This window comes from Gymnoscopelus microlampas (genome assembly GCF_963454915.1).
Source record: "Gymnoscopelus microlampas genome assembly, chromosome: 22".
Taxonomy (NCBI): Eukaryota; Metazoa; Chordata; class Actinopteri; order Myctophiformes; family Myctophidae; genus Gymnoscopelus; species Gymnoscopelus microlampas.
In genome coordinates, this window is record NC_139959.1 from 44,367,614 (window position 1) to 44,377,591 (window position 9,978).

General features: G+C 42.2%; 1 long non-coding RNA gene across 1 annotated transcript in view; it reads left to right on the plus strand.

Moving 5' to 3' along the window:
• The first annotated feature begins 2,502 nt into the window (after positions 1-2,502).
• Positions 2,503-9,978, plus strand: part of LOC311039202 — a 765,206-nt gene continuing 757,730 nt past the window's right edge. The window contains exon 1 of the long non-coding RNA XR_014600142.1: positions 2,503-2,609. This is a non-coding gene — a long non-coding RNA (uncharacterized lncRNA). The remainder of the gene's footprint in view (positions 2,610-9,978) is intronic.

The window sequence follows — 9,978 nt, forward strand, 5'->3', positions numbered from 1 at the left end:
GAATTGGTTAACTATTGTAATGCTATGAGCTGAACTGGAAAGGAGTGGTTTTAATAAAGAGCTTTTAAAAATCTAATCTCTCTCTCTCTCTAATAAGAATGAATAAGATTATATTATGTATTTTAGGAACAAAACCTAAGAAAATTAAGTTCTCAAAACTGAAGGAAAGGTAAGATTTTCAAGTGCTCTCTGTTGGTTCATACTAGTGTCAGGCTGCCCTCTTGTGGACCGTTCAGGTCATTACACCATGTCTTCCAGTACAACAGAAGAACTCAACACAGCTTTGTAAAAACATTCTGTCAGTTTTATACTTAAAACATTTGAAACATTTTGTCCCAAAATGTCACAAACATACTGAATGTCCTTCACATATATGACGAGCACAACACTGATACACACAATGGCTTTTCATCAGAAATGTGGACACACACACACACACACACACACACACACACACACACACACACACACACACACACACACACACACACACACACACACACACACACTTTGTGATGTTACAACAACACTGGACTGGTTTAAAACTAAAAGGAAAGCTAGCTTGCCTTCCTGCTGCAGATCCAGCCTGATCTCACAGATCACACCGTCCCTTTCGGGAGGCCAAAAGGATGTAGACAGAGCCCCCCCCCCCCCCCCCCCCCCCCATTGTTGTACGTATAGCATTATTATTTCCTGCATTCTTTGTTTTTTTCACAGCCTAAGGAGGCCAGGTTCGAGCTCATGCCTCCTTCAATGCTTGATTGATTGATTGATGTACTTTATTTAGTAAGACATGAGAACAGTACATGACAGTACATAACAGTACATGGAAGTACAAATTCGCAATACAAGGTCTACTAAACTGGATAGCTCATTAAGCACTTAGCTTGTTTAAGATGAGATCCCCATGCACACAAATCATGATGATTTGGATGAGAGCCAACTGACCTTCTTGTCACCTGACAGGAGGGAGTTTCCCCGGTAGGACGTAGCGCGTGGAAGGAACACGTTATTCCAACCAGTTCCTTTCCCCTCCATCAGGCGCCCCGGCTGTCATGGGGGAGGCAGTATAGAGACCAGGATTACTACATGTTTTTGTGAGGGTATTAACTACCCTAGGAGACACAGGGAGAACATGCAGACTCCACACAGGACAGAGTATTTTAAATGTAACTGTGCTGTTTTACATTTTTGCCTAATAAAATATTCAATCCATCTCACATATATTCAAACAGTATGCAGTTGATGAGGATCAAGGTGACGATATAATATTATAATGTGTTAAATCATCATTATAGATTAGATTAACAGTAGAATAATATTTAAACTAATATTTTATAATGTGTTAAATCATCATTATAGATTAGATTAACAGTAGAATAATATTTATTCTAATATTTTATAATGTGTTAAATCATCATTATAGATTAGATTAACAGTAGAATAATATTTAAACTAATATTTTATACTCTGTTAAATCATCATTATAGATTAGATTAACAGTAGAATAATATTTAAACTAATATTTTATACTCTGTTAAATCATCACTATAGATTAGATTAACAGTAGAATAATATTTAAACTAATATTTTATAATGTGTTAAATCATCATTATAGATTAGATTAACAGTAGAATAATATTGATTCTAATATTTTATAATGTGTTAAATCATCATTATAGATTAGATTAACAGTAGAATAATATTTAAACTAATATTTTATACTCTGTTAAATCATCATTATAGATTAGATTAACAGTAGAATAATATTTAAACCATAGAGTTTAAACTAATATTTTTATTTTAGCCGTAGCCTACGACGGTGACGCACGCCGAAAAGAGCCGATGTTGAGAGCTTGTAGATCGGCTATTTTCGGCGACGGCGCAGCCGCAGTACCCAGTCACAGAATTCAATAGGTCACCGATTTCAACTGAACACACCGGAAATCTCTATCTTAAAATGTGACTGTGTTTACATCCGCTTAGCCTGCTAGCCAGCTAACCAGCCGACTAGCTTGCCAAGTGTTTGAACTAAAAGTAAGTCCTGAATTTGTTGTAAAACTTTCTTTATTTCAATCGACAGTTGTGTTAAATATTGATAATATATAACGCTTGGTAGACCACCCACCAGAGGGCGCTATTATACACTTTTTAATACATTTTGCATCCCATTGCGACTCAAAGCACAGAGTGTGGAGGCAACAATGAACCACAGGAGGGCGACACTGAGCCGTTTGTCCTTTCTGAGTGTCGAAGAAGAGAAGCCAGGATTCCAGGAAGCAAGCCTTGTTACTGATCCGGTCTGGGTCTCTAGACCGGATACGGAAACAGTTTTCTTATGTAATATGAGCTGCGTGAACTGCCGGATACCGGAGGCGGGTCTAAGACCGGATGTCACTGTTCAGTTTGGAATGAAAAGCAGCCTTGGTTTGCAGATGTAAATAATTAAACGGACGAAATCGAAAGTAAATGATAGTTTAAAGTAAACTCTGAGGAACAAGAAGACAAGATGGAGGATCTTTGTTCTTCTCAGTCAGTGTTTTATCTGTAAAGTCATGGATGTGTTTATTTATACATGTTGATGTGGAGCAGCTGTTACACTGAGACAGGTAGAGTTATATTTATATTTATAAATATGTTTACAAAGCGTCTGAACTATAAACTGTAACTTTCAGGATCCATGCCATGTGTCTTTTTGAATATTTATAAGAGGAAAGACTAAGTATTTTCTAATATTAATCAAAATCTGCAAAGTAACTAAAGTTGTTAAATAATTGTAGTGGAGTAAAAGTACAATATTTACCTCTGAGATGTAGTGGAGTAGTAGTAAAAACACTGAAAACTGTAAATACTCCAGTAAAGTAAAAATACCTCAACATTGTACTTAAGTACAGTACTTGAGTAAATGTACTTAGTTGCTTCGTGACGTCGTGTGACGAAGTATGAATCGGGCCGCCCGTGTTCTATGCTCTCCTGTGAAACAGCTCCCTCTAGGGTAACAGCTTTCTATGGGTCACAAAGCTTTAAGTAACGTAGGCTCGCTTCATGTGTTTTTGTTGTTTTTAGCGTTTTAAAAAATACTTTGAAGTTGTTACTTACAGGACACGTGACACAGACTTCAGCACAACTTCTATTCTATGTGCTTAAATCTGCAGCTTTGTTTCTCAGCTGTTCGTTCATCATAGCTGATTATGAGGATGAACTTCAACCTGGCTTTTGCACTTTCTCCATTTACAGTCCGTCTATCTACATAAACGTTCATATTTCATATATTAAGTGGTTACCGTACGGACACGGATGTTACAATGATTTACGGGCCCTCAAAAGTACCCGTATCTTCCGTATTGTTTCATAAAAAGCATTTTAATCTGATCGGCGGCCATTTTCTCCTAGAATTATAATGTAATCAGAGTGCAATACACCTCTCAACCGTTAGGGTCACGCAGTTGAAAGCATAAGGAACATAGCAGATCCACAAGCTTGCAACGCTGTGTGAAGTGAACAGTGAAGTGACTCACGTTGTGAGCTTGTAGATCTGCTATTTTCTGTCTAATTTGTCTTGTAGGTGTTGAGCTAAAGAGTTTGGTCTAGAGCCTACTGTGTGTCTAATGAGAAATAACTATTGCACCGTCAGTGCTACATTTACCCAAGTACTGTACTTAAGTACAGTGTTGAGGTATTTTTTTTTACTTTACTGGAGTATTTCCAATTTCCAGTACTTTTACTTCTACTCCACTACATCCCAGAGGCAAATATTATACTTTTACTCCACTACAATTATTTGAAAACTTTAGTTACTTTGCAGGTATAAATGATTATATTATAAAACATACATTAAGCACTTCAGCCCTATTTTATACATAGGCTATTATACGTTTGGTACTTTAAGTACATTTTGATACCAATACTTTTGCACTTTTACTCAAGTAAACTTTTAATTCCAGACAGCGTAATACAAGACAAAGAAAGGTGAATAGAATATAGGTTACAATATACATCTATTATCAATGTATCTATCTATCTATCTATCTATCTATCTATCTATCTATCAATGTATCTACTGAATGTATGGACACACTTGACTGCTGTTCTAAACCAATCAAACTCTCCTTTCCTTGTATGGTCAAGTCCTGTGAGAGCTATGAACATCTAGAGCGCTAGAGACGTCTTCTTACACTGAACTACAACACAGGTAAGACTTATTGAATAAAATCATGACTGGATTCATAGATTCAAGATTTATCTTCTTTCCTGCTCCTTTTCATTCATGGAATATGTAAAAAAAAAAAAAAAGAAACATTGAGTGCTGGCTAAGAATGACTTCCAGAGTTTGCGTTTTTTAGACGACAAACGAGGTCAGGTCAGGTGACCAGTATGTTTAGAGGAGGGGCTGCCGTGTCAGTGAGGACAAACGAGGTCAGGTCAGGTGACCAGTATGTTTAGAGGAGGGGCTGTCGTGTCAGTGAGGACAAACGAGGTCAGGTCAGGTGACCAGTATGTTTAGAGGAGGGGCTGTCGTGTCAGTGAGGACAAACGAGGTCAGGTCAGGTGACCAGTATGTTTAGAGGAGGGGCTGTCGTGTCAGTGAGGACAAACGAGGTCAGGTCAGGTGACCAGTATGTTTAGAGGAGGGGCTGTCGTGTCAGTGAGGACAAACGAGGTCAGGTCAGGTGACCAGTATGTTTAGAGGAGGGGCTGCCGTGTCAGTGAGGACAAACGAGGTCAGGTCAGGTGACCAGTATGTTTAGAGGAGGGGCTGTCGTGTCAGTGAGGACAAACGAGGTCAGGTCAGGTGACCAGTATGTTTAGAGGAGGGGCTGCCGTGTCAGTGAGGTCACGTTTAGTTTAGTTGTTGTTTTGTTTTTCAACACAACCCAACGATAGAATGATGTCAGCATTCATGTATTTTCAGATACAGTGTTTCATCAAACAAATGCGTAAGCTATCATTGTGAAATCTATGCAAAACAAATATAAAAATAAGGAAAAGCCAGAGTCAAATTTGTTGTTAAAATATTTCAGAAATAATGTTCCTTTGGATTGACATATAGTAGACTGAGCCTTTGTTGAACACGTTTTGTTTTCTTACATCTTTTATTGTAATGTGAAGATGAATAAAGCTTGATAAATGCCACCATTGTGGTGATCTCAGCGTACGGCCATTTGAAGCCGAATCAGAATCAACGTTTACAGATGTAAAAGGCAGTTGCATTGTGACACATTGTGAGCTTGTAGATCGGCTAAAGTTCTCCAATGAACACAGAGGCTCAAGGGGTTCAACTGTTTGTGTCCGAGTCACATCCGAGTACAAGTTAAAATGTCAACACACACCTGTGTTCAATATCTGCTCTGTTTGTACGCTGAGTTACAGAAATGTAACACAATCATGATGGAATGTAAGGGTCCATTTGGTTCCATGTGTACACTCTCAGAGTCACAGACCTGTAAGGGTCCATTTGGTTCCATGTGTACACTCTCAGAGTTACAGACCTGTAAGGGTCCATTTGGTTCCACGTGTACACTCTCAGAGTTACAGACCTGTAAGGGTCCATTTGGTTCTGTGGAGGAAATCCGATTATGTTATTATGATTGGTTGTATGCAACCTTATTGTCAGTACATTATCATTCATCTTATGTTCATCTTTGTGCCCTATGATACATTATCTTATCTTACATTAGAGTAACCTCAGCCCTTCCGATGGTGTCACTGACACCACTTCATCGTTTCGGTATCAACACAACAACAACATATCACATGTCACTGCAACACTAATCTGAGTTCCCAGAAGTTTTCGCCAGCTCTCGCATACAAACGGGAGAGGCGAGGAAACTTCTGGGCCAAAACCCCTGTATTTGTGGGCGGGATGTAGCTTACGCTCAGAATCTGAGCGGACACGCCTCTTACCGGTCTGAGAGCTGTGCAACTCGTCTAAACAGTCAGACGAGAGGCAAACAGCAGTACACAACAATGGCGGCCGCAATTTCTCAAGGAGAAATTGCTTCCCGTCGCTCCTATTCACATGCAGCACCCACTGCATGTGGATCACGCCCCCTTTTCTTCATTGGCTGTTGATTTGAATCAAAACGCAGTGGCCGCGCCCCTGCTGTCCAGATTCTGAGGCGAAGACTCCCAGACTACTCCAACACTAGCCGCATGAGGATGTACCGGTGTGTGTGTGTGTGTGTGTGTGTGTGTGTGTGTGTGTGTGTGTGTGTGTGTGTGTCTGTGTGTTTGTGCGCGCTCGCGACGGCTCGCGCGTGTGTGTGTTGGCGACGGCCGACGGAGGACTGTTAGATCTGTATAAGCGCGGGTGTTTGTGTGTGTTCTGTGCCTCCACGACGGGATGTGTGTGTGTGTGTGTGTACACACTACACCATTGGTTCTCAAAGTGGGGTCCGTGCGCGATTCATTGTCTCGCCAGGCCGACAGTATGTTTTACCCCCTGTCCTTCCGTCCGTGTGTCCGTCCGTCCGTCCGTCCATCTGTCTGCGAGCGGCTAATCTCTGGCACCGTTGGCCCGGTCGCTGTGAAACTCTGCCCCAATTTTTACACATGGGCCTGTTATAGCGCCACCAGGAGGCCGATTTTTGCAAAACACATTTTTTGATATTACTCCTATAGATTTTATCCAAACATCACAGAAATCGGTAAACAGTATCTCTATAGTCATGTGATCAACACGGATCTGTCCCATTTCCCCTATTCCATCCTGATTGGCTAAGATTGGTTTCCAAAGTTTGCAGGATTGGTTTGTTTTGAACAAAATGCCTCAAATCATGAACGCAGCATGCGATTCCCGTGAAATTGTGCACGCACATTCCCACTAGGCCAAGGAAGAAATACCACTTAGAAACTTTCAAATCAGCCTCATGGTGGCGCTATAACAGGCCGATTCACATTTTTACCTATAACTGCACCGATCTGAGTGAAACTTTGCACACACTCTCCCTAGAGGCCAAGGAAAAACCTTTGCCCTGCATTTTTCACATCTGCCTTTTAGAGCGCCACCAGGACGCCGACTTATGTAAAACGTTTTTGGCTCTTACTCCTTCAGATTCTGTCCAAAAATCACGCAAATCGGTACACAGTATCTCTATAGTCATCTCATCAAGACAAATGTGTTTGATATTTCATATTCCATCCTGATTGGCTAACATTGGCTTCAAACGTTTGTAGGATTGGTCCGTTTTGAACAAAATGCCATGAACGCAGTGTGCTATTTCCGTGAATTTTCACACGCACATTCCCACTAGGCCGAGGAACAAATGCCACCCTTTTCACATTGGCTTGTTATAGCGCCACCAGCAGGTCTTATTCAGCAAAACACATTTATGGAACAAAATGCCTCAAATCATGAATGCAGTGTACAATTGCCGTGAAAGGCCTAAGATGAAATGGAACCCTTTTCACATTGGCTTATTTTTGAGCCACCAGGAGGCCACAACAGCCTACCTGACTTGGCTGAGACTATATCTGAGGCTTGATATAGGCTCAAACCTTTTGAAAAACGTTTGAGGGACATAAACAATATGATATTAAATATATATATATATATATATTCAAATTCATGGTGTAGACCCTTTAAAGTTTTTAGATGTCCACCAAATCCGCTCACTATAATACACATCTGTGTCTGCGGCCAGCTGACACTCACGAAGGAACAATAGTTATACTGATTAGTTCAAACTAGACCATACCCGTAGGGGAATATGAGCACCCAAAGTGTGCAGTTTGGCTTATGCGCTGAGAACAGACAGTTTATCAGGGATCGAAAGTGAGTTTGTACTGTGTAGTGCAGTGGTTGTCAAACTTTTTCATGTCAAGGACCCTCAAATTGACACTTGTTAGCCCGCGGACCCCCATTTGAAAAGATATACCAGGGACCCCCATAAGAGAAGATTTTTTTTACGGCTCTAGCAGTGAATCTCAACCATTTTAATTTCAAGGACCCCCAGTTTGACATGCATTAGGGCTACGGACCCCCATTTAATGGCATTTCTATCTCTTGGACCCCAGTTTATATTGTAAAATCTATTTTAATTTAACTCTGAGAGTGTACAAATGGAACCAAATGGACCCGTTAGAGTCCATTTGGTTCCATTTGTACACTCTCAGAGTTACAGACGTGTAAGGGTCCATTTGGTCCCTAATCTATCATTTAGCTGGGGACCCCCTGGAACTCCCTCAAGGACCCCTGGGGGTCCCCGGACCCCACTTTGAGAACCAATGGTGTAGTGTGTACACACACACACACATCCCGTCGTGGAGGCACAGAACACACACAAACACCCGCGCTTATACAGATCTAACAGTCCTCCGTCGGCCGTCGCCAACACACACACGCGCGAGCCGTCGCGAGCGCGCACAAACACACAGACACACACACACACACACACACACACACCGGTACATCCTCATGCGGCCCGTGGCCCGTCGCGAACACGGGCGTCACGCAAACACAAATAATGTACATTGTGACACTGCCTCCAAACGTGCATGCGCACGTGTGTGTCCACGCATACACGGCCGCGGACCCAAGTTGTGGTGCGATGACCTCCCCCCCACCCACACACACAGCACAGAGCCACGATGCAGAATGAAATGTGGCTCCCTGGCGTAGGCATGTTACTCGCCATCCTCCCGCCCCCCCCCCCCCCCCCCCCCCCCCCGCCCGCCCCGGGTCCCGTCGCAAACACACACACACACACACACACACACACACACACACACACACACACACACACACACACACACACACACACACAGAGATCCGTAAGAATGCACTCAGAGAGTGGGTCTATGGTGTGGAAGCAAGCTAGTTGCCATGTTGGCCTATTGTAAGCGGTTTAGGGGCAATGGTGGTAGTGTGTTTTGGCGTTGGTTGTGAAAGTGCAGGTGGGTGTGGGGACGCGTTGTGAGCTTGTAGATCGGCTGTGTGAAGGCGCTTCGTTTGGCCTTCTTTTCATAGACCTTGTTGCTTGTAGGGTTTGTTTCGTTTGGCCTTGTTTTATTAGACCTTGCTGCTTGTTTCTCGCGCCAACACACACCAAGACACCAAGACAGACACCACCACAGAGGTTAGTCAAATTATAGGAGGATGAAGACAAAAGACTGGCTTGAGGCCAAACCGTGAAACAGCAGCCGTCGACACATGGGTCTCAGTACAGAGGAACAAAAGGGTTAGGTGTTTGGGAATGCAAAGTTGATCGTCCTAGCCTGTATAAACAGATGGGGGATGCCACTAACCAATTTTTCAATTCATCAGTGTGTAAAATACCATTTCATGTTTGAAGCGATACTTCATAGTCCCCCCCGGAAAACGCGATTCCGCGATCACGGAAATTACCGCAGATTTGAAGGCCATCCATGGATTTCAAAGCCGTCCGCGGATTACAAGGCATAGTGCAGAAAACAAGAAAAATCTTGGTAAAACAGAGAAGTATTCTCTCTCTGTCTCAGGGCAGTGCGAGCTGCTGCTAAACTCCACCCTCCTAGAGAGAGAGAGAGGGAGAGAGAGAGAGAGAGAGAGAGAGAGAGAGGGGGGGAGAGAGAGTATGAGTGCTGCACAGAACTAGCTAAAATTCAAAGCAAGTTAACGATGGCTCGTTGACCCCAATTTGACCACTAGCCAATCAACACTGAACAGCACTAATTAATGGCAGCTGTGATTGTTGTGTCTGTCCGTGCAGCCTAGATATCAAGTAATTCCCTGTAGAGGGATCCTCTCCCTCATGTTCAACTTCAAGTGTGACTTCTAAGTTCTACTTCTCCTCAAAAGGACAACTTTGTTATTTCCCATCCTGAATGACAAGCCTAATATTATTGCATTTGGCTATGTGCAATAACTGCAAGCCAATGTTCAGAGGCATTGTCAGTATTTGTCTTAATTTCTTTAATTCATAATTCTTTAGTCGCCAACAATTCAACTGTAAGCCAGTGTTTTGAGACATAATTGTCTTGTATTTCTACAAAATAAAT